The 26378-nt window shown below is 35.9% G+C and overlaps 1 protein-coding gene across 5 annotated transcripts in view; it reads left to right on the top strand.

Annotated features, from left to right (window-relative positions):
* The window catches only part of LOC132706855 (ephrin type-B receptor 1-B), a 340303-nt gene that overhangs the window by 92898 nt on the left and 221027 nt on the right, over window positions 1–26378 (top strand). For 4 of the 5 annotated variants that reach the window (XM_060678456.1, XM_060678453.1, XM_060678454.1 and 1 more), the window contains exon 1: window positions 7046–7258. The exons of the other annotated variant lie outside the window; for it this stretch is intronic. The gene's annotated coding sequence lies outside the window, so the exon portion shown is untranslated. Of the gene's footprint in view, window positions 1–7045; window positions 7259–26378 lie in introns of those variants that run through there. 5 annotated transcript variants of the gene reach the window in all.

The following is a 26378-nucleotide window of genomic DNA, read 5'->3' as shown; positions in this document are numbered from 1 at the left end:
CGAATCACCGCGTGTCCCAGATTATCATTCGAAATTATTTAAACACGGGCTTTGTGTGTGAGTGTCGTCTCCCGATTAATAATCCAACAATTCGGGGTTGGGTTTCGCTGTACGACATTTTTGTTTCGCCCGGGAGCGGGTAAGAATCCGCCGCTATGAATTTTTAAGGGAATTCCGGCATTTAATCCGAATAAACGACAGACGCAACGATTAAATTCCCAAGTCCCGTGTTTCACTTTGAGTCGAATTTCCTTATCCGTCGTCGGCGTGTATACGGGATGTCCGAAATAATAATAATAATAATAATAATAATAGTAATAACAGACCAAAGCCTAATTAAAGGAAATTGAAACATAATGTTTAAAAAAATACAGCGAAAACCATATTCGAGGTGTTCTTACTAGTCAAATCTGTGCCTATAAGTTGTCCATATTTTTTTGGAGAGGTTATTAAAAATTGTACAACTTCACATATGTCAATTGTCAAGTTTCGGTACCCGTACGAATATATCTTATGTATGCTTTAAAGCAATATTTGGTTTTTAACTCAATAATTTTGTCTTTGTCTTTGTGTGACTCTGTTAATCAAAATACATCCCGCTTTAGTAAACTAAATACAAAAACCAAAATCAATTCTTTAATAGGAAGTTAAGAATCGTTTTTTGACTATTAACGATAGATGGTCATTTATTTCAGTATTTCTTCCCTAGTACATTTGTTTCCAATTTTACTAAAAACCATTACACCGAAGTTATAGGGTTTAAAACGACTTCTATCAGAATTCACTTGTCTTGTCTACAGGGTGTCCCAATTTTAGACTGCTACAATTAACATGTTAATTTTAAATAGATAAAATGAATGTTGGTAGCTTCAGGGCATTGTGCATCTAAATACACGACTTTTATCTTATTTAATCAACCCTGTGTCTATATCTGTCTTCATGGGAATTATCTTCAACGGAATTATCCTCACCAATTTCTGCTTCTGGGCTTTGCAGTTGAACATTGCTTGAACATTTCGGCAGCTGCACTTCCCTGCACAGTCCTTTGTACATTTGCAGGAAACGGTATTGAGAATTTCAACTCGATTTTGGTGTTTATTATTTTGGAAAAAGCCAAGGTCCGTCCTCCTCCATATCCAACTCAGAGGATCCTTTGGTCTATCACACCCGACCCGGATTTGATGGTACACCCGCAGAATATTTTGGGCAGCGGCCGCACTTGTTGGAGGAAAAGAAGTCACCTCGAAAATTGGCTTTGTTAGTGATCTTGAAAATGTCTGTTAGCGGATTTGGTCCAAAGAGATCTCCTTTCACTTGCTGAAAAGAAAATCTCAGGATCTGCATCTTCACGATGAAAATAATAATATATAATTCGAACTCTAGTGATATTACTTACTATTTACAAAACTTCTGGATTCCTCCTGCGTCAGTTTTTGCTGAGTCGAACTTGCTGACGCTTCGCCAATCATCCTGTTGGCTTCTTCAAAACTTGACTGAAACTGGCTCGTATTTTATTCTGTACCTGCTTATATATTGTTTGAGGGGGCGGAGCTAAATGAGAGGCATAAACACCGTCTCGGATGACTGATTCCCATATTGGTGACAGGTAGAGACCTGAGTCGCGGTTAAGACTGTTAGGTTGTTATAGATTTCTATGGAGTCTCGGATTTTTCGTTGGTAGAAGAAGTCGTAAGGCTCTTTCGTGTTCTTTGAGTCTAGTTGATATTTTTTGTCCGGTCGCTCCAATGTATGCCGCATATGACGGGCTGAAGATGTTTTTTAGACACGTGGTGAATCTGGTTTTGACGTTATACCTCTTTAGAACTTTTGATATGTGGTCAGTGATGTTTTGAACGTAAGGATGGACCACAGTGGCAAGTGTAGGATTGCTTTCGGTCTCATTGCTATTGGAAGGTTGTGGTGAAGTGTATTTTTTGATGGAACGCTTAATATCTGTAATGTGGAAATTATTAGAGAAAAGAGCAGATGTAACGTGTTTTAATTCTGGGTTCAGTGACTTGGGCTGAGATAGTTTTGCGGTCCTGTAAACAAGAGAGTTGATAATCGATGATTTTTGTGCCGGATGGTGATGTGTTCATGCATTAAGGTTTCGGTCTGTGTGCGGAGGTTTTCTGTAAACACAATGACCCGATGTGAGGTCTGATTTTCTATTCATGAGTATCTAAGAATGGAAGGTTATTATTAGTTTCCAACTCAATGGTAAAACGTATGTTAGGGTGTATCGAGTTTAAATGTCTAAGAAAATCTACTAGGGTTTCTTGACCATGAGGCCAAATATCAAAAGTATCATCAGATTCAGATATATCTGAAATGACGTCGAGAGTTGAGGCTGTGCAATATTGAATTTAGGGGGGTTTTGATTTTTTAAAGATTTTCGCGGTTTCAAATCGAATTTCATTAGCTATTTGACATGGCAGTTTGTTTAGGATAGACTCGACATTTGAAATGATTTCCTCTTTTGGGACAATACGTGGGGCAAGGACGTAGTTGGAACCTTTTGAAATAACTAATTTACTAATTGGTATTACTTGTTAAATTTGTCAACGTCACTTGCAGAGACGGACATAATGGTTGTGAAGTTATTTCTGTGACTTTTTTCGGTTTCTTACTATAAATGCCCCGAATATCCCAAATATTTAACAAAAGCACGTTACATGCAACAAAATAACTTCGGCGGACATTCATACCTCTAGCACCATATGGTAGGCGTCAACCCCCGAAAAAATTACACGGTTTAATCGCTTCTCATTATCCGTGTATGCTAGGGACGGATTTTTTTGCGGAAATTCGTCCCAGACGTTACAACGCAAATATTGATTTTCGGACGGGACGCGTTGTATATTCTCATAGAGACATCGGCCCGCTCTATATATAAGATATTATAGAGACAGGCATCGCGAGCGTCTTTTGTGCGACACATCTGCTGCCCGCCCCTTAATGATCCCAGGGACGCATTGAGGGGGAATTCATATAGAATACTTGCCATTTGTTTGGAAACTGTACCCATTTTTCTTATTAAAACATTTTCGCATAGTTCCCAAGAATTTTGTTTCTGCCCGCCCCTGTACATTTTCAATGACCGGAAAAACTTGTTGATCTTTGATCAAGAGTAAAAAAACCTACCTTAAAAAAGGTTAGTTAATAAATAATAAAAATATCTGCAACTGAAATAGTCAATGACCGCACGTACATTTTCATGCGATCTGTAACTTTTTTTTTTAATCATAGATTCTTTTTTGAACATTGAGTATTAAGGATTATTGAAAACTTGCTTGAAAATTTTTCCCTACCAAATTTCATTACTATGCAGCTAAGGGTACTTCTTCAATGCTACAAGATGTCATTAAACGTCTCTTCGTTGTTAGTGGTGTTGGTTGTTGTAGATTTGGCGGTACTAATAGCAACTGACATCGGTTTTGCAATAGATCGCAGAGTAATAGAGTTATACCTTTCTTGAATAGTCAACAGCAAATTGTGATTAGTTTATGGGGTGACGTATATAAAACAATATATAGGTAAATTTATATTTGCTCGAAATGTTCCGAAATCAATTTGCTGCAGTGGGAGCAGCGTTGGTCCTTAAATTCTAAAATAATCTAAAATAATTAAATAGAAGAAGTAATAGGATAGGAACAGCTCGCCCCATTCTGGATATCATCGAAAGTAAATAGGTGACCAAAGAAAATCTCGGATCGGGTGCTGCCAGAAAGAAAGAAAAAAGAGAAAGACCACCAAGACGCTGGAAGAAGTTTAAACCGCCTCGTGCGCATTTTTTATGAACTTTCGGCTTTGGTTTAAAATGATATAAATGTAGTTTACGTACGTTTTTTTTTGCCGACTGATGAACACAATTGAGGAGTAATATAAATACACCGTGATTATTGTCTGTTTATTAACGTGTTTTCCCTGCTACGTCAGCAGAACGGCCGTGCCATATGCCCAGTCTGGGGACTAGAAAGTTCCCAATCCACCCCTAGTTAAACCGATCGTGAAAAGATCAAACAATAAGGAGACAGTTGCGAACAATTTCTGATACTGCCAGATATCATTTGTTTCGACGTTTTATAGGGTAGTTTAGGGGTCGCGCGGCGCCCCGCCGGGCGTCTTAAATCACCCCTTAAACACCCTTCGACAATAAAACGTGTTTTTTTTTATCGAGATCGGTATTGCCTAGTTTATTAGTAACAAAATAACAATAATAATCGAATACGACCTACGAGATGGCCTAATGTAGATCGCACTGTCGACGGGTCGTTGCCACGGGGCCGGTTAATTGATTTTTTGGGTGTGGGAGTCATTGTTTCTCAAATCTTACCGGCAAACGGGAACATCGAGGCTCGTTCGATCTTAGATTTTGTCTCCAAAACGGTTAAATCGGAGCAACCAACTGGAACTTTTTTGTTTTTTCCGAAACTGTTAACTAGAAGCTATAAGAACCATATATCTAATAAACGAACGCCTAGGGTGTTAAGGGAGCTATATGAATTATATAAATATACATATATGAAATCGTTGTTATTCTTACACTGCGTAAACTGGAAAGTTTTTTGAAATTTCTTCGTGTTTTTTAGCGAGTAATTAATTTGTGGCATCCAAATCAATTTATACATTGGCTCTTCCGTTTTGGTGATATTATTAAATGGTTATTATTTTTCCGTATTTTTCAAGAACCTGGTAAGCTCTTATTCCACCAATGGAAGTAAGGGAAGCGGTATATCCGTTCACCTTGTAAAAATGTATGTAAAAATTCTTGAATAATTAAGTTTTTTAGTTTGCATTTGATGATGAAGAAGAATCGGTATCTACTGTTTACTAAAAAAGTAAGAACTTGAACATTTTAATTGTTTTTTAACCCACCCTATTAGTAAGCTGAACGTGTCAGGAAATAAAATTTGTTCAAACCAAATGAAAACAAGTTCACTAAATTGGGCACTTTCAAATAAAAAATTAGGTTAATATTAGTGAATTGCAAGTGGTTTTGGGATGTAATGGTTGTTTATAGTAATAGATATTTGGCAAATTGGCAGCTGAAAAAAATCTCGCCGAAGGGACTCCATTTGCATGAAAATGACGTACAGAAAGCAAACATCAATAACCGTCAACAATTATAACCTCTTCTTAAAATTTCCCACGAATTCGAGCCACTTCGGACATTTCCGAGATTTTACCGGATGTTTTAAGAGATATCACCTCACGGCTTGAATTTTGACGTTTGTCAATTCTGACGGTCATGTCAGTGAATGTATTCATGTTTTGCGAAAATGAACCCAAAAACTGACGGTCGTAGAAAAAGTATAGCATGCAACACGTTCGGTAATACTACTACTATACTATTATACTACTATACTACTATAACTTTCTACGGTATACTATTCTACAACCTTTTGGTTATAATAATATTGGCACATGAATTTGATCATATATCGGGAGTCCACGTGAGAACTGTAGATGTTCGATATTTCCTGGTAATTCGTGATAACGCTCTACACTGTGGGAAAAATGTACAAATTTGCATTTTCATGGAATGTGGGTTTTGCAAGCGAAAAAACAATTAACTTTTCATTAGCTGCCGCCGCGTGTTCGAAAACAATGTCTAAATATTTATGATGACATCAAAATTTAAGTAAATCACAGATAACGCTTACTCAGTGTTGCTTAGCGGTTAAGTTGATCGGACAACGAATTTTAACCCAAAATAAACAATTCCTAATAAATAATTTTTAAAAATAACAAAATATTTATACAAATATACAAATAAATTATAAAATTAATATTTAATAAATAATAAATTTTATGACTTCATAGGATGTAGTGTTTTAGCATCGTTTTTATTAGGATTTCGTTCTAGATAAGTACACATGAGTACTGATCTAGCTAGGGTAGAAAGTTTCGCTAGATATCTTTTTGACTTTCATGCCTCTGAAGGGAAAACTAGCCGAATTTCCTAAATAAAACCGGAAAAACGGAATTTCAAATGAGAAATATTAATTAGAATTTTTTCGGCAAGTCTGATCTAAAAATACTATTTACAACGTTGCCATTTTACTTTACATTTACATTACATTTTTTATTTAAATTTTTTACTTTTGCTGAAAAGTTTCTAATGTATTAAGTTTTATCGTCGTATCACTATTAGAATTTTTGCATTTTATAATAATATGGTATATAAACGGAATTAAAATTTTACGTTATTAATAAAGTTGAGGGCTCCGTATGGAAAACTCCATATGAAAAGCTATTGATAACCGCTGTTAATTCATTTCATAACTTTATGGCAAAGCCGACTGTTTGGGAACACCTGGTATATGATTTCAAAATTTCCTAATTTGGTGCGGTTCGCGCTAGGTAAGTCGCATATAGTCTCAGTCTCAGTCTCAGCTCATGAAACACTTGATAATAAACTAAATTGATTCAAGAATATTGATATTGTACAATGATTCCTATATATACGAGAACAAATATAGGAGTTTGAATGTAATATTAATACCCCTACAAAGACGTACAATAAGCTTCCAGAAAAATTATATTAAAAACTCTAGCCTATGATAAATAATTGTAAAAATTCCGAAGGAGAGCTATTAACAACTACTTAGAGAATTTGTACTTATATATTGCAATAATTTAAAAAAATAAAGAAAAAAATGAAATAAAGCCCAATCCTTGTATTGGTTTAATTAGCATCAGCTGAAGAGGAAATTACGACTGACTGACCGCTGACCTAGCCAGAGGTCACCGCGACGCATTCTCTTCATCAGGCACCAACGCGCGCGAACGCACACACACACAAACGTTCACGACCCGGACAAATTGAAACCTTACGTCAAGACAACCTACAAAATCTGATAAGAGGAACCAAAAAGTGGTTCATAGTTTTCGTCCTTCGGCGTACAAAAGCGCAGAATGTGGGTGGAGCCGCGATACACGCCGGCCGCGCGACGACGCCCGAAAGCTCCCGAAGCTCGCCGATCGCGAGCTTGATGACATCTTCGGGCTCTCTGGTCGATGGTAGATGCAGCAACGAACGGTAGTCGGCGCTTGTATGGGTCGTTCGTTGCACGATCGTTTTGCGGCAAAAACGGGAATACGGTTCGCAATTGGTGCAGTTTGTGCACGTTTGTGGCCATTTTAAACGCGTCGGACGTCGACGAGCGTGTCGGGTTGTTCTCGCGGCCAACGATTCAGTGTTTTAGTGACTCGTGTTCAGTGGTGGATACCTTGGTCACTGCGGAGTCTTGATGTAAGTTTCTTGCTTTTCGCAGTAACGGGAGTCGACGTCATTTAATGTTTCGGCATTACCTAAAAAAGTGATTTTCCGTTTTGCAAAGTTGCAAAAAGTTGAGGACGCCTGATTATTTTAATTATCGTTTTTTACTTGGTTAGCCAACCTGTTCGCTTACCTCAGCGACGAGCAACTGTGATCTAAAACTTTGTCGAATGGTATACGAGGTGGTAAGAGACGCTGCTATAATAAGGTTTAGGCTCCGTTTTCGCCGAATTCCTAAAAGCGATAGTTTTTGATGTCGTTCAACTTATTTTTTTCTCACGTTTTGGCCTTTTCACGTATGAAATACTCTGAAAACTTGCATTTACCCGATTTATCTTTACATTGTCTTACGGAAATTTGAAACACTCACGCTCAGGGTCTCGGTATTATCCTATTTGCTCTTCGTATTTTCGTCTTCGTAGTTTTCCTTCGAAATCGTCTTTGTTAATGCTTTTTACGATGTCATTGTTCGATTAGAGATTAGAATTCGAACTTGATTTCGCGTATATCGAATTTGAACGTTATTTCTTGGTTTTTATATGTAAATAAGTGAACAGAAATACAAGAGTCTAAGCGTAGAAAAAATTTGGTTATTAGCAATCCAGATTTAAAATCCTCGTTGAATATTAATTTGTCCAAATTTTCTTATTATATTCATTTGACATTTTTTATTGAATAGTAAAAATGAAAAATAGAAATAAGGTAAGAATAAGCAAAGGGTAATGTCAGAAATCACGCACAGACTGGCTATCTGCCTTATTCGTCAAAATTCTGAAGAATGTTAACCCATCTTACCTGCTTAGCTTGCTACTTTGTAGTAAAACCCATAATTTTTCTTCTTTGTTCGACTTTCTCTCGACATCACTTGCAGATTTAAAGGTTTCCATCTTATTTGCCGAATGATAGGAAATATTTATTTGACTTTGGTTTGTTATTTTTTAATCTTACGATTTGCCAGGTCTTGTTTGCTTGCGGGTTGAAGATTTGTTTAATAAAATATACTATCCTGCTCCCGATAGGCAACTCTGTGTTGCCGGACAATTTAGATTTTTCGTAAATGTCTATGATTTGTTCTTTTACGTGAACGACTTGTTGGATCGCTCTCCCTTGATGAAACGTTTTTGGGTACAAGATCGGCACAAATCCAACAGACAAACACGTGCTTGTTTGCGAAGTCCTATTGAAAAGAAAATCATAATATTCCTTCAAAAAGATGCGGGCAGCACTCTTAAGAACGCAAACCACTCGAAGAGGAAAGTACAAACACTGTTTCGTCTTAAGAAGTAGCCCAAACATACAGGGTTTGACCCGTTTGACTTTTGTTAATTGGGCGGGGATTCTTTTCAGTTTTCTGATCAATTTAGGTTTTCGCAGGGTTTGGTCCAATTGGCATACGAAAAAGTTATTAACCGGAAGAAGTTGATAGAAATAGAAATAGGAAAAGGCCCTCAATATACTTGTATATCGTCAAACATAGGATCCTGGTAGAAGATTGGATGTAGTTTGGACCGTTGAGTTCATGGTCATGTTTTTTTATCGATGGAGTTTCGAAATATTAAAAGACGAAACAACCGAATTCCCTTAGTCTGCTATTCCCGAGTATTAGTCTATTTTTCGTAAATCTGGCCCACAAATTGTAAGAAAATGTAATTTCAATTCTCTAAAGTAGGCACTAAGAACATTTGCTTTCCTATGAATGGTGAAAAAAAAAAAGGAAAATAGTTACCAATTTAGAGGAGCTGAATCACTTTGAGGATTGTCCAATGAATATGTGGTTTGCTACTGAAAATGTCAAATACGTTAGAAGTTTTGATAGTAACAATGGTTTGCCGGTGTGGACTGAGCGATCATTCTAACTTCAGTTATCAGTTAACTAATTAAACTAAGTAACTAACTAAATAAAAATAACGTTTTGACGTACCAAACGTAGGCAAGGCGGGTTTTTTGTCGGATGTCTTTTGAATATGTCAGTGCATTCGTGGGGGGTTTTGCTGGTAATATTCGGTGTATTTGGGATAATCGGGGACAACAAAGGATAACCAAGGATCACTGGTATATCCAGTGGCGTAATATTGGATGCAGATTTTAGTTTTAGAACAATATATTTTTCATTCATTCGTTCATTCATATATTTGTAATATACCTTCTAAGTTTTTATTTCCTATCACTGTCACTAATAAAGATATGGTTCAGCTCACTTCACTGCAGGGATAATTTAATTTTTTATCATATCCTAACATTTCATAACATTCAAATTTAATATTCTGTGGTTCGTTATTGAAATGTATTTGTTATAGGCCAAGATTTGGCAGAGTTAGCAATTGGCATGTCCGTCTATAAGATCTTTTGTGACTCACTCTACAGCTTTTTCTTCCACTCCCATTAAGCTTGTATTATGTATCTTCAGTCGCCAAGTGACTCGTTAGTAGAGTTATATCATTACGGCTTTTCTTTTGTAGCCTAGCAGATTGGCTGGAAATTTGGGGGATTACCTCTGGGCATATGATGGCTTATTTTGCATAGAAGGTTTCTTATTCAATCATGTACCTTAAAGAGCCTTCGCGAGATACTTCGTCGTTGAAGGCTCGGGGAAAAATGATTTTACAATTGACTTTTCGGCAGCTTTTCTAGTAGCTAACAGGAAGCCCTAGAAGAACGTCACATGGGCGTTAAGGTGAATGGTGTGTGGGTCAACAATATACGCGGACGACATAGTTCTAGTTGCAGATAAAATGGAAGATTTGCAGAGTATGCTCAGGATTGACGAACATGGTCTTAATATGAACACCAAGAAAACCAAATTCATGATAATTACTCATAAGCTAGAAGAATTTCAAAACGCAAGCCTAACATATGACAATCAATCAATAGAACGAGTACGGACGGCAAGAAAAACAAACGATGAGATCTTGAGAAGACAATCAAACGCCGAAAAGCAGCATATATAGGCCACGTGATACGTAACGAAAGATATCAATTCCTACAGTTGATAATTGAAGGGAAGATTGAAGGAAAGAGAGGAATCGACAGGAAGAGGACGCCTTAGCTTCGCAACATCAGCCGGACATCAGAGCGGACAAATGTGATCGCGAACATCCATTAATGGATATGCAGCAGAAGAAGAAGAACTGAGATAGGCTGAGGGGAGATAACTGGATATGTGCTATCCAGCTTTATTACGGAATAGACGGCAAAAAAATACTAATTCTTGCTGCAATGTTCGCCAGCATAGGGGATGAACGGCGACTTCAAGGTTCAGCAAGGTACCGCAATTAAGAATGAATCATTCATTTCACAGTACCCACCGGTTTCGTGAAAGTAGGCAACGACGAACTTATATTTATGATCGTGTCGTAAAGGGCACCACCGCGCCTTCCGAGTTATTCACCTAGATACAAAATCCATTATGGAAGAAAGACAGCGCCGACTACGTTGTAGACCCGGCGAGAGCGAGCGCTCGACCTTTCCGTCGGAACTATTTTAAATTTAAATTTCTGAGAAGGCCCCCGAGTAGCTAGCGGAATCGCTAAAGGTGGAGAGGGCGCCTGCAGCCCGGTATACACATACGCGCGGACTCGCACACACGCGCCTAAATTGAACTGACACGCCAGAGCGGGCCCGCGATTAATCAAGATCTTTATCGGGCGAATGAAATCAATATCGCACGCCACTGCGCGACAATTTCGTATAATGGAAATTCTTAACGTTGTTTGTTTTCGCGAAGGAGGGGTCGGAGGGCGGGTCGACATGCGATCAATCCCGGTGACCTAATTGAGGATTTCGAGTGTCTCGAAGTTCGCGTTAATTGCATGCGGCTCGAGGATAGGCGTCCGTCTCTATGGGTTGAATCGGGACCCCGATATCGTCATTGCGGCAACGAATTGCGGATGGGTAGGTGTGAGGCCAATTTGCACTGAAATTTTTTGAGCGGTCCCGTCAGCGCTGCCGTAGCAGTCACCATTAGATTTGAGTTGGGGGTCGATAACTCTAGATGACACAGGGGAAACTTTCGCTCGGTAGACCACCAAAGTCTAGACAGCATCAAAGAACGCTAACGTGTTACAGGACTCTTCCTTCATTCCAATTACGGCAAAAAGACCGCCAAAATTATGTTTGGATGAAGCGGTCACGTCAGAAAACTCTCCAAATACAGACTCGTAATGTCTACGACATGAAACCATCAACAACCGAGTACTACGTGTTGGCTTGTTCCAACCGAAGCGGAACAAGAATACATTTTGATTTTGAAAATGGCGTTTCAACTAGTTAACGATCCGTTCGAGCAACCTGGTGAATTCAACGGCGTCGAACGCGCGATACCCGGCTAATTTCCACAACGATTTAAGAGTTCGAGAAATATCCAATCTAAAAACCAGTTACTACGGCCACGAAGAACTAACCGACCGATCCGGCCTGTTAAATCAATTTATTAATCAATAATATATTTTACCGCATACATAAAATATTTGTTAAAACGTATTACGTCGGGGAATTCATATTTTATCGGTTCGTTTTTTCCACGATCGAGCGCTCCGTATTTATGAGCGATCTAATTCTAATTTATGGATTCGGCTTTTTTCTATAAATATTAATAATAAATCTACGGGCTATACGGTGTATATTATGGAGATGGTCTGCGTGCATCCGGCGTTGCCGTCTTCCTTTATGGAAACGACCGGTATTCACGAAGGACGGACGTGTACTTTATATTAGGTTTTTTAGGTACAAAAGTACCTTTCGTTTTGGCCATAAATACCAATGATTGTTCTTATATTATCGACATGATGGCGTAATCGCAGCAATTGCGTATATTAAAGACATAGCAGATACGATTTTGGGAAGTAGTACTATTATTTCCGTCGAAGCAAAGAACAAATGTTTCTACGAAGGAGACAAAAATCTACATCATGTAACGAGAGCGTCGCCGGCCTTTGGAGAATTAAGCTTCAAGTGTCGTAAAGGAATCCAATTTAAGACTGATTCTAAAAATAGAAAAATAATGCACCTGATTAAACATCCAAATATTAGGGTGTGTGGTAGAAGTACTGTTTCATTTGGTGAATATGAAAGATTTGAAGAAAGGAAAGTACCAGAAAAATATGATTTTTAAAATGGAATCGCTATTAAAAGTCCGTCAAAATAATAAATAACATATGTAAGAAAATTAGAACTGCAATCGTAAAGTTTACGATCTCGTACCTATAGTAACCGTTCTCGTTAGTTGCTAAAAAGTTTAGCAGAATTTTTCCAAAATACGACGTTACGTTACGACCCCCTGTTATTTTTTGTCGGTTGCCTAGCTCTTTCGTCTATTATCAACCCACTAAGTGGAACGTAAGTGAGGCCGTACGATGCTAAATTGGTCCTTCTGCTCAAAATTGCCGGCCGGTCGGCACCGCATGGGCGAAAACCGCCTACGTTTGGCAACGTCGGAAGTGTCCGGGTGCCTTCGATCTCACCAGTAGGTATATGGCCTGGACCGGTTTTTCGTTTTTAAGCCGGAGAGAAGTGCACACACAGACACACACACACGCGAAGAGTATATAATTTGGAATTTTTAACTCGAGCGTTGCACACGACGGACGGGACCGTATGATTCTGAATTATTTCGGCCAAAACCCGTGCCCGCAAAACAAACAGACAAATTGAAGATCGACTTATCTGACGGGCAGGAGGGTTTGCTATTGCTTCTTAATTTACATATTTTCCTTTTGATCACTTTAATTATACGAATTTTGTCCGAAGAAATCTATAATTCGTGACTTCGAAGACACAGCCGGTTACCTCCCTTGTTGACCCACCCTGTGCAGGGTGTTTCAGACAACACGAGTCATCTAGAAATAAGGTAGTTCTAATATACTAATAATATTTTCATTTTTTGCAATATTTTACACAATTTTTGTCCGACTTTGTTGAAACTAACCAAAAGTATGCTGCAATAGCTGCTCAAGTTTGTTTTTTTATAAATATCTTCAATACATAATAAACTTAGTTCTAAAATATTAACCCTAATGAAAAGATAAAAATGTTACAAAAACCATTTTTTATTGGAAACTAACATTTCTGGTTCTACGTTTATATGAACTCTTTAAGAAATACCCTATACATCGCGGTCTTTATAAGTTATAGGAAGAATAATTATTGGCTCGAACGAAGTAAAAACTACCTTATTAAATGATTTTTATTTAAGTTTTTGACGAGGAATTCGAAATACACTCGTCAAATGACTTCGATTTAAAACTGCAAAGTTTTTCAGTCAAATACACTAGAAAAGAAAAGACTATTTTATGTGAAATCGCTATATCCAGATATTCGATGTTCGACCAAACGTTTATTAAAAAAAATTGAGTTGGTTTGCTGGAAACATACCGAATAAGGAACACGAATCATACGAGATGTCACTTGCGCCACTAAATTTACGCAATTCCAAGAACTATTCGCATATGTTGTCGAAAGCATAAAAAGAGGAATATAGGTTAGGTCATAAAAGTCAGATGGTTCCGCATTGCGGCCGCCAGAACCATCCAAACAATGGGCGGGCCGGGGGCCATTATAAATGACTTCTCCGCCTTTATTAGTTTCCGATAGGACGCTGCCATAAACAGTTGTTGGAGGAGTTTCATAAACAAATCATTAGCAATTATAGAATGAATTCGAAAATCGGTTTTCATCTTTTTCCAAAATACACATAATAATTGACAGAAAGAGAGACAGCAACACCATGGTATAATGAATATGATTTAATTGTAAATTATACCTCCAACCATCTCGTAAACTTCCAACAAGGCTTTCGTTCTGTCTTTGCTTTGGCATTTGGGACGGTTTCACACGAGAGCACAAGCCTCGACTAAGAAAACACTACAGTTTGTAAAAATTATGTCCATAATTGCGCCTTTGTTAGCAAATTTTATTGTCCGTAACTTTGCAATTGTTAGTGGATTAAAATCTCAAACGTATTGAATTAATAATTTGTAATGAATTCCATCGTATCAGGAACTCCGATTTTACACCATCAGTCAACATTTTTCAAAGTCGCTGCGGGAAGTATTTTGTTGAACCACAGTTTAAGTGGAATTGGGCAGGACATGGACAAACCAATTGTATCGAAGTGCTTCTAGATGCGATTGAGTGAGACCTATCCACGCGGCAGCCCCTTGAGGCTGAGCGATGATGATGATGAATAAATTCCGTATTTCAACAAATAAATTACCCAGTTCGCCCGATCAAACTCGAGTGGCGAAACATCAACCACCATTCGTCGCTCTGCCATAAATGCATATAAAACGTATACGAACCAGATTAGGAACGTTTCGAGAGCACAGTCGGCATGGAATTTTTATTAGGCGTTGAAGCGTTTGACGCAATTAGTGGTCAGATCGCGTATAGCCGACGGTGCTGAATCTTAAACGCGTAAAAGGGGAAAACAAGCCACGGCTTAATTATAATTTATAGGGTGCGGGCATCTTTAGTGGGTGCTAGTTTTGATGAATGCGATGCGAATAATTATCGTGCGCATCATGGAGACTTGAGATTCGATGTGGCACCTGAACTTCTATTTACGACCGTCTTAAATATAATTATTTGTTTTTTTTTTTTTAATTCTGATACTGAAATTTTCTTAAATCATGTAAATTTAGAAAAAGTGATATTAAATTATACATAGAGCAGGTGGAATTCGAAAGATTTGTATTACAGTAGCCGGTGGAAGTTGATGGGGACAAAAAACGCACGAAAGGTTGAAGTTATCGAAATAGAAGGCCTAAAATCAATAGATTTATGTTAGATATACAACCGGTAATTTTTTTTGTGTCGATTGACCAGAGGATAGATGTCTGAAATAATAAATAAGATGCTATTAATTTAAAAGTCTTCGCATAAGGATAGAAAACAGCCCTTAAAAAGTTATTGTTAGTTACTTATCGAAAACAGCAAGAAAGGTAGCATTAGCATGTTGAAAACTTTGAGTTGAAGTCATAGTTTTCAGGAAGAAAATAGTACAATTGAACAGTCATAAAGAAATGCAAAAAGAGACACCGTTCAGGAGTTTGAAGACAAACTACTACTACTAATAAACGATTCCATCTTTTCGAATTACGACTGCTTTACGGTCATGCCAAAGGGTTATTTTTGAGGAAGGACATACGTGTCTCATTTGAGGAAACAGCGAGATGGATCAGATACCCTCTACCGACCATAAAACGAAGCAGCACTGGATAATTTTCGTGGGGCAGGGTAATTTTTTATTCTGAAGTCTTTTTGAAAAATTGGAGGTGTTTTATGCTGTCGATGAAGGTATTAACTATTTAAATGAATTTAAAAATAATTTAATTGATATTATGTGATACCATGTGTTTATATTCTACCTAAATTGAGATAGCTGTTCTTACCAATCATTTAAATATTATATATTTTTTTAACAAATAAGTATATCAACCTCACCTTTAATTTCTACATTTTTTTACCCAGCGCAAATATAATAATAATAATAGCCTTTATTGAGAATTGAGGTACGTAATATCAGTCAGTTACTCAACATTAATCCAACACAACTAATTGGCAATAAAATTTATAAGAAGAGAACCCGTAGTAAGGAAAAATAAAATATAAACAAAAGAAAAAAGTAAGTAAGTAATTATAGAAATAATCCTGTGATTAATTAAATGACGAAATCCCAATCAGCACTTTATTTATTTAATAACACTCCTTTAATGTTCTTTCGAAACAGTTTTAAGGGCTCGTAAAGGGCAGATCTATGTTGAGGCACAGTTAGTGTATTCTCCCTAATATTTACATTGTGGGTTTGGCAGCAAAAAAAAATTATGTGTAAAAGGAAAGGAAAAAGCATTAGAGGGACTGAACGACTCAGTAACGAAATAAGCCGACTTACGTTACATTGAACGAAATTGAAATAAAAAGGAACAAAAGAAGATTTCTTTTCTTTTGCTTACTTTACTCTGATGTTATAATCGGTATTTTGGGGTAGGTAGGAAAGCCAATGTTCGGCAAAATGATTTTTGTTTAATGTTTTTGTTGCAAAACATCGAAAAATTGTATTGTTGTTTTTTTACTTGCATGGATTCGATTGAATATACTTTAATATTTTTGTGGTTTGATTTCTTTTAATTTACATTAGGATGTGTAAAAATGTGAAAAAATCGATTGTCAGATTTTTTTGAAAACCGGCACACTTTTAGAAAACTAAAATTTAGAAATTTTCTAAAAAATGACAACGTTGAAAGGTAAAAGCATTGGGTCCCGGTCTCCAAGGAACCATCAATACGATACACATAGAAGCAGGTCAGGTACATCGAAAATCGCCGCCGAGATAAACAGGGGCGTCGTTTTATTTTTATAAAACCGTCATGGGAAAAATTACAGATGCGGCGGTCCGCGCGACTGAATAATTCACAACCGGATAGATTAAAACGGAAACAATGGGGATTAGCGCGACGTCTCGGGCGTCGCGGCGCTTGACAAAACACCAGAAACCCGATTAGAAACCAAACATCAGCCCGGGCCGAATTTATCAAACGGTAATACCCGACCGGATCCGTATTTAAACAAAACCGGAGTCGGTCGGAACGGCTGAAGGGGGAAACAGAATATCGGGAATGCCGGCGATAGTCACTTAGTCTTTTTTGACGTATTTTAAGAAACTTCTGTTTTTTTCCAATGTTAAAGTAAATCGAACTGAATTATATTTTTATATGACGGATGTTATTTCAAAAAATTGGTTATATTTTCTAAAAATAGTTTTTAGTTCACAGGTTTCCTGCGCCTTCCTGTTCCCAGTCTCCATTCCAGTCACCTGGTCTCAAATTTCGTTCTGACATGGCTGGTTCTATACCTTTTTTCCACGTTATTTTAGGTCTTCCCCGTTTTCTATTTTCTCGAGGCCCCCAACTCGTCATTTTCTTAGGTATCCTTCGGTCATCCATCCTTTGGACATGGCCAAACCATCATAATTGGCGCTCTTGGATATCTTCTACAATTGTTCTCTCTACTTTCATGATCTCTCTTACTCTTTCGTTGGTGATTCTACCGCGTCTAGGTATTCCAGCTGATCTTCTCCAAAAGTCCATTTCGATGGTATTTATTAATTTAAAAAAAAAAAAAAATTACAAATTTTAGTGATTTAAATTATGTTCCAAACTCAATAACATTTGGTTACCTCTCTTGAATTTGCCCTATATAAATATATACTACTACTTAAAATAATTGTAATTGTAAAATGTTTAATTGTTTAATTCTAATTCAACATATGAAAACTCTTCCTTTGTTCCTACCCACAAAAACTATACTCTTTAATTTATTAATGGATGGTACTATCCTGACTAGATTTGCCACTTTAAAGGATCTGGGGATGTTATTTTACCAGAAGTTCTCTTTTGTACCATTACTAAAACAGTTTCCAGTGCAATGCAATACTGTTACATTAGGTCCAAGCTTGACAATGGCTCGCTGGTATGGTCGCCAATATATAACATCCACGGTCAGCAGGTTACTGAAGTATCTAATAATCGGGTAGGAAGGTTCCTATCCTGAGAGGGGAGTTGATCATGATCCAATGCTGGGAAGGTTCGATGTACTGTATGTGAGCTTGCGCAGAGACTTGTAATCTGTTTCATTTCTCCATAAGTTAGTTCATTACGGAGTCGATCGTTTTTCTGGAAGGGAGAGATCAATCAACATTTTTTCCGCAGTTACCCATTTTGAAAACCCCATTTGCAATATGTGTGTTACCTTCAGCAATCTATCATCGAACTGCGATTTATATTATGATGGCGTCGGGTTATCCGTATTGACAAGTCTGATCCTCTTTTTTCTCGTCCTTTCCTATTGTTTAGTTGTAAGATTGTTAAATTTAAGATTAGTTTTAATGTCCCCTGTGTATATATATTATATGATTTATATTTAATATTTCCTGTAATTGAGTCATGTTCCCTGTTGGAAATAAAGTACTGTTATTATTTAGAATTGATTATTACTTGACACTCTGTTGTTAGTTTTGGTTCGTTGTTTGTGGTTAGTACAGCGTCACCAGAAAAGTCCAGCTCCATATGGGAACATTTTTTATTATTAGTTTGATGAATAAATTAATTTATTGTTTGTTGCCTTTATTGTTATCGTTCAAAATGTATATATATATATATATATATATATATATATATATATATATATATATATATATATATATATACAGGATTTTTCACTTAAAAGTTCGCACGCCAATAAGTCCAAAACGAAAAGAAATATTTAATTTATGTAAAAAGTAGTCAAAGTGTGGGGTCAAGTGGATATTTCCTAAAGTTTAAAAAATTCGACGCCTGCAAAGAGCTGGGCGTCGCGACGCGTCGAAAAATTATTCGATTGCAGAGATTTTGGAAATACGCGCATACAAAAGTACATATTATTTAAAAACATTTTTGTTATTTACTCAAACTTATTTACTTTACCCGTTTCTAAGTTATACCGATTTATAGTAAACATTTCTTGATTAATAAAAAATGTGATTAACGCTTATTTTTACAAGTATGCCATGAATGTTAGTTACTATGGCCACCATTGTTATCGCAGTTGTTTTAAGTGCAATTACAAGCAATAGATTTCAACTATTTTAGTATGATTTTATTTATTATTTTTTATCGATTTAGTTCTGATAACATGATAAATAAATGAAAAAACAGTAAAATACCTACAAGTTAATAACCAAAATTATTATTGCAATTAACTACATAATAAGACATTTCAAAAATTTTGTTCAAAATTATGTCCATCTGCTCGAACACAACTATCAAAAACTTTTAACAGATGAGCTTGCGTCACTTGTAGGAGAGTCCTTCTTGTGATAGCGACACACGCTGCACTAATTTTGTTAATGAGATCAGCCATATCTTCGATAGGTTCTTCATAGATAACGTTTTTTAGGTAGCCCCAAAGAAAATAATCTGGTGGTGTAATGTCCGGGGACCTCGCCGGCCACCTTACCGTTCCATTAGTACCAAACCATCTATTGAGATATTCTCGGTTCAAATATCTCGTTACTATTTGGGCATTATGTGCAGGCGCTCCATCCTGTTGTAGCCACATATTCATTCTAGTGTCAAGAGGCACTTCTTCTAATAGTTCCGGAAGTGTAGTTTGAAGAAATCTTAAATAGCGATCTGCATTTAAAGTTCCTTCGTAAAAGTAAGGTCCAATAAGGAATCCATTTAATATGCCGCACCAAACATTGATACTAAAAATTCGTTGGTTACCTCTTTCTGTAATCCAACGAGGATGGTTTTCGGACTAAAAACGACAGTTGTGTCTATTAACGATTCAATTATTTTGAAATCGACTTTCGTCGCTCCATAAAATTTTCGAGAGAAAATTTGCATCTTGGCTATACAAATCGGATAATGTCGCTAAGAAATATATTTTTCTAGCATAATCGCCTAGTTCTAGTTTATGAACTAGTTTACTTTTGTACGGGTGAAAAGAGTTTCTATGTAGAATTCTCCACGAAGAACTTATGGTAACACCGGTATTTTCTTTTATCTCTGATAGGGATATCTTGGGGTTATTATCAACCTGCCGAATTACAGCAGCAGTATTTTCATCATTTGTAGCCGTCCTGTTCCTATCTCTTTTAGGTTTTATGAAGCTGCCATATTCTCTTAAGTTTTTACATAAACTTGAAAAGGTTTTTGCATCGGGGACTCTTCTATGCGGATAACGCCGTGCGTAAACTCTTTTTGCTTCTCTACAATTGCATCTGCATTCTCCAAACACCAGTAACATGTCTACTTTTTCCTCATTGCTAAATTGCACCATTTTCACATAATAATTCTTAGTTCTTTTTAAACCGAACAAATTTGGATATTTCTTGTGACAAAATGTGACAATTTTTTGATACAGCAATAACAACTTACGTTTGTAATTGCACTTAAAACAACGGCGATAACAATGGTTGCCATAGTAACTTGTAAAAATAAGCGTTAATCACATTTTTTATTAATCAAGAAATGTTTACTTTAAATCGGTATAACTTAGAAACGATTAAAGTAAATAAGTTTGAGTAAATAGCAAAAAAATTTTTAAATAATATGTACTTTTGTATGCGCGTATTTCCAAAGTCTCTGCAATCGAATAATTTTTCGACGCGTCGCGACGCCCAGCTCTTTGCAGGCGTCGAATTTTTTAAACTTTAAGAAATATCTACTTGACCCCACACTTTGACTACTTTTTACATAAATTAAATATTTCTTTTCGTTTTGGACTTATTGGCGTGCGGAGTTTTAAGTGAAAAACCCTGTATATATATATATATATATATATATATATATATATATATATATATATATATATATATATATATATATATATATATATATATATATATATATATAATGTTGAGTTCAACAAGCGAACGGATGATATCCCGGAATACAGTGTCATCACATCAGAAATTTGCCATTGTTTTTTATTGAAATCTTTGAAAAATACTACACCGATAGTAAAGACACGCCCCTAAAGCGGCGATCAGGTTTCCCGATTTTGTCGTCGCCGCCCGACTATATCGACTTTAAATCGCGTATACTCGAGTAGGTATATATATAGCAGGAACGCCGAACAATGCATTCGTTAATCCGGTTCGCAGACGACGAAGACTTGCAGTACGAAATTAAAACAACGTAAAAATATATTAACGGCGTACGTTTTCGCCCGTTTTATTGTTTTCGTTTTAATTTAGAGGGGGCCTCCGTTAAGAGGATAAACCCCCGGATATTGTTGACGCCGCCCGCTCGTCAGGCGTTTTCGTTTATAGTCCGGCCGATCAGACACAAAGTTTCGTGAAAACCTTGGCCGATAAAATTGTAAGACCTAAAGACCCCGAGTATCTAAAGTTTTGATTTATTCGTTATAATTGTTTAGATAATTAAGCCGGTTAGTTCTTTTTTTAACCTTATAAACTGAAAATTGGTTAGTTTGAAGTTTACAAATTACCCACTGAAAAAAGGACCCTTCGCGTTTTTTAATTGGTACAGATGCGAAAGCTCTTCTAGTAAATTGAAGATTCATTTCGCTTCATAGCAAAATAGTTGTTTGACTCAATGTTTTTTTCCTTTTGGTTCAAATATTTGCAGGAATGCGACACAAGTCAAAAATTGTTTGTTTCATATTGCACAAGACTTGGCGCAAGTAATAAAGTAAATTGAATCATCTCTTATATTTCTTATATATTTTTCCATAGAAATTGCTGTTGCCCAAGCGACTCGTAAATAAATTTCTAAAATTTTTATGTAAAACAAAATTATGTTTATATAATTTTTCGGTATGGATTTGAATAATTGTGAATGTATGATTGATGAATGTTCACCATTAAAATTGAAATTTACAAATAAAACTTGACGTTTTCAAAGAAACTTTCACGGGCTATTGTAATACTATTTACAAGTTTTCTGGACTCCTCCTCCTGTTGTTGATTAAAATCAACCAGATGTAAATATCGGCTCTTTAAAAAAATAATGCAAATAACATCATAATATACGTTTTGTGCTTCTGCATTTTCGTTGTGTAGTTTGTATCCCCATCCTGTTCCTTATATCTGATTGTACAAAACCAAAAGTGCTTGAAGTTCGTTCTACAGACGCTACTATAGGTATTAATGCAGTCTTCTCTCTTGTTCTGTTGCAATTTCAAATATAGTTATATAAATTTATGCCCATTTTCCGAAAATTCACAGGTACACGGGTACATTGCAGTCAGGAAATTAATTAAAAGTATTAAGTTATCAAAAAAGAATGTGTGTTAAATCCCTAGCTTATAAGTACATGTTTTTACATTTACGTTCTGAAAAAAAGAGAAATATTTAAACATTTACTATTAAATAGGTTTATCTAGGTCATTAGTTTATTTACAAAGTATATATAAGTATATATTGCTGTTTTTCTCTAAGTCTTATAGCTATTTCTTAAATTTGAAAAAGTAATTTGAGTTCATGTAACCAATTAAATTCACGAATTTTAACTTTTTTAAATGCCCCTCCATCTTTGAAAAGTCACGGAGAAGCATCCGTAAAATCAGCTATTAAGAGTATTTCAGCTTCAGTAAAGAAATAATATTTTTTAGAAAGAAATCTATGATAACGTTCTCCAAAGTATGCGTGTACTTTAAACTAACCAAATCCAAATGTTAAAAGTATTCATTGACCGCGCTGTTGGGTGATATCGGTGAAAAATAGGCCGTTGCCCTAATATTAACTACCTCGAGCATTTAATAACAACCGTCGATGTTATGCGAACGTATCATCGGCCCTCCCCTATTTAAATAAATTTCCGAGCTATCATCGAACGGTTTCCTTTAATCGTCGTTTTTAATCGTGATCGAGATAAAGATCGCCCGTCCCGCTTATGTTTATAAGTTTCGGTTATTTACAGACTTAAAAATGCAGAATACATTTGCATAAATTCGACTTAAATCTTCTTAACTCCTCGGACGTAATGAAATAATTCGGTATACGTATAGCTAACTATAATTAATACCGGTATACCGCGAGGCCATGGGAATCGAACATTGCGATCCTGCCGCCATATGGTCCGGGACACTGTCATTTTCTAGGGCGTTTATTCCATTTTTAATTCACTTCAATTCCATATTTCCAATATTTCTATAAAAGTGTGCCTGGCTACCCGAGTAACATTGAGAGTTATCAGCTAATCTCAATTTTAGGTGTCTTTTCCAAAATTTTCTCCAAGGTAGGTAGGTAGCCTCTCAGTGACTTCGTGTTGGAAAAAATTGACATATATATTAATTTATTTTGAATTAACCGCCCTTTAAAATGTAGTTTCGGTTATCGTAAATGCTTTAGCGGTTTCACTGACACGGATTCCGCAATTCCTGGATGCACTCGCGGATTATTTAATGCTTTAGTTGTCGAACTCTCCCAGGAACACTTAACATGTCGTTTCGTATTTAATGGTCCATAAATTCTCAGTAAAGACCATACACATACACATACGGGATAATAAAAGTTTTCCAAATTTTATATTATGTATAAATATAATTTATATTTAAATTTTAGGTTTTTGGATGATCAAATCTCTTTTAATTTGCCGTCTTTAGTCTCATTTGTTTGGTTCAATCCTTCAAATAATCTATAAAAACTTTGGATATTTAAATCTGGTGAATAACATAACATATTCAATGTTATAATTATGTTTTTTATTATCTTTATTTAAATTTCCGAAATTCGTATTCGTAAAAACAGTTTGCTGTCAGCAGATTCTTAAAACTTCTCTTTAAAGAATTGTTACCAAGGCGTGTTATATTATATAGGTAATTTATTATTGTTAAAGTTCAGGTTTAAAGGATTCCTGATCGATTTCGGGGAATCATTAACTGGTGTGCATTACGCGTGGCTAGGAATGAGTGTTAGATTGAACAGAAAAAGTAAATTTATTAGAGTGAATCACGATTAGGCTGTTGTAAATGAAAGTAGACGGTAAAGTCATAATATGAATGCTGGGAAACTGTGTTCCACGGGATTTTTTACAGTCCAAACCAAGAAGAATTCGGAGAGGCTTTTTTTGAAGACCGAACACTCTATCATAAACAGTAGGGATGACAATGATTTACAGAGGGAGTCAATATGAATAGACCAATATAATCTAGTGTCAATAGTAATTCCGAGCAGAGTGAGAGATACGACAATGTTTGTTTGTTTGCTTTTATTTATGTTATGGTTCACATTTGTATTGCATTTTTTTACTGTGCGGGTTGTTGTTATTTTTTGTTTCCTCGTTTGTGACATTTCTATAAAATAAATTCTATTTTTTACATTTGTTTTTATTTATTTATTTGTTTCTATTTTTTGCCGAAAGCTTTTTATTTTATACCGATGTATTTTGCGTATACTTTAATATTAAGTTAAATAGAATTTTAATTTTTATAAAAATTATTACTCAGTTTTATTTGTGATTATTGTGAGGTGTTGGGTATTTAATAAATATATACGGCTAGTAGATGTGCTAAAAATTCAGTGTTATTTTGTGTTTCTTCTTTATTTACGAATTTTCGCATTTGTTTTCAAATATTTACCTGGACATTATCGGTTTTATTGTTTTCATAAGTTATTTTCGAGACCATCAGAATGACTCGTAATTTTTTTTATATTTTCGCAAGTGATAATGACGCGCGTCGTGTAGTACCCGTTCGAAAACGGTTTTAATGGACATATTTATGGGCACCATGGTGTATTGTCGGTGTGCGGGAAGCCCGCGTGAGTTTTTTATGTAGTATTGTGGCCCACTCGCGGTGTCCCGACAGTTTTTATAACCGATAAATATATCACGCGCTTTCGCGCAAATAAAAAATGTTTATACTGGATATTGTCACCGTGTCTTTTTTTTTTATTGTTCATTTTCGGCTATATACGCGCTTCGGCGCGCCGCTGTTTTGTTAGCCCGCGTTGCATACATTGTAGCCGAACACAGACAACCGTTTATCTTTTGTCACGGACAAGAGTTTATATGGCGCGAAATTCGGTTTGATAATAGGGACTTTTTATATATATATATATTTATATTTATATACGTTACTAGGTAATTTCAGTAATTCCCTAGCAAAATTTGATTTACTTCGCCTGATTTATGCCCCTGAAGTTCGTAAGCATTATCAAGTTGGCGATAAATAGACGTGAGCCTTATTTTATATAACGATATCGCCGATGTGATAAATGGATCTTTGCTATATTTTATTTTTATTTTATAATTAATTTTTTTATTATTTTATGTGCCGGCGAATGGTTGTCACGCTAACAGTTCAGATGCATCCTTTGGAAGGTGTAAATCTCTAATTGACGATTTAATTGTGTGAAATCTGAGTCATCTGGATCGGAATTGGATCGGATTTTCTAGTTCTTTTGGGGCGGTATCTATCATCTGATCCATGAGAAACTGGTCGAATAGCAGAGTCAAGATTGAGATACATAATTTGTTGCAACCCTGTTGCTTTGCAGATAAACATAATATTATCTATATTATAAACCAACAAGAATATACAAATAAGGAAACAGCTTTCAAATATCAAAATGAGTGTCAGATATTTTGAGATACGTGTTTATAGGAACCCTTTGATGATATGTATCGTTATTAGTTCTTTTAACTCAGTCTTTCAAATATATTTTTGTAATAATATGTTTGTTTTTGTTTGTAGTTTTTAGATTATTTTTTTTGTCTCAAGTGGCTTAGAAGAAAATATTTACTGCTCGTTAAAATTGAATTTTCACGAAATTTAAAGGAATGTGCCTCAATCTTTTCACGTTTCGCTGTCCACGGAAATTTGAATGTGGCAGAGTTTTTCAAATGTCTCTCTTGTATGCTTAAAAGAAATACAATAAAAAATATTTGTATTTGTCTAAAATATGGTCGTCCCACCAAATTGCTTGTGTTTTTATTGAGTGACTTTTGTGCCGAAAATTAAACAATTCCAAATCGCTGTGGTAATCGTAAATCGAAAAGTTATACAAGATAGTTACAGAAATTAATAACAATAGTAATTTTGTTATTTCGAAGCTATCGACGGGAACCAGAGCAACCCTAACCGTATTCTCGGGTGCGAGACATCCCTCGGGTTCCCGTTAGTAAAGTCTTACGTTTCTCGCTCTTCCTTAAGTTAAATGATATGTTTCTTTTCTACTCAAGTCCTCATATAGATCAACTGGAACTAATAGTAATGACTTATTTATTTTAGATAAATTAAAACTTTATATTATTACAGTAATTCCCTAGCAATACTGCCATCTTCTAAAATTCGATTTACTTCGCCTGATTTATGCCCCCGAAGTTCGTAAACATTATCAAGTTGGCGATAAATAGACGTGAGCCTTATTTTATATAACGATATCGCCGATGTGATAAATGGATCTTTGCTATATTTTATTTTTATTTTATATTTAATTTTTTTATTATTTTATGTGCCAGCGAATGGTTGTCACGCTAACAATTCAGATGCATACTTTGGAAGGTGTAAATCTCTAATTGACGATTTAATTGTGTGAAATCTGAGTCATCTGGATCGGAATTGGATCGGATTTTCTAGTTCTTTTGGG

The sequence above is a fragment of the Cylas formicarius genome, unplaced genomic scaffold (assembly GCF_029955315.1).
Source record: "Cylas formicarius isolate icCylForm1 unplaced genomic scaffold, icCylForm1.1 PGA_scaffold_8__14_contigs__length_24414737, whole genome shotgun sequence".
Lineage (NCBI taxonomy): Eukaryota > Metazoa > Arthropoda > Insecta > Coleoptera > Brentidae > Cylas > Cylas formicarius.
Note: the sequence above shows the minus strand (reverse complement) of the source record. Positions and strands in the feature narration are given on the sequence as shown.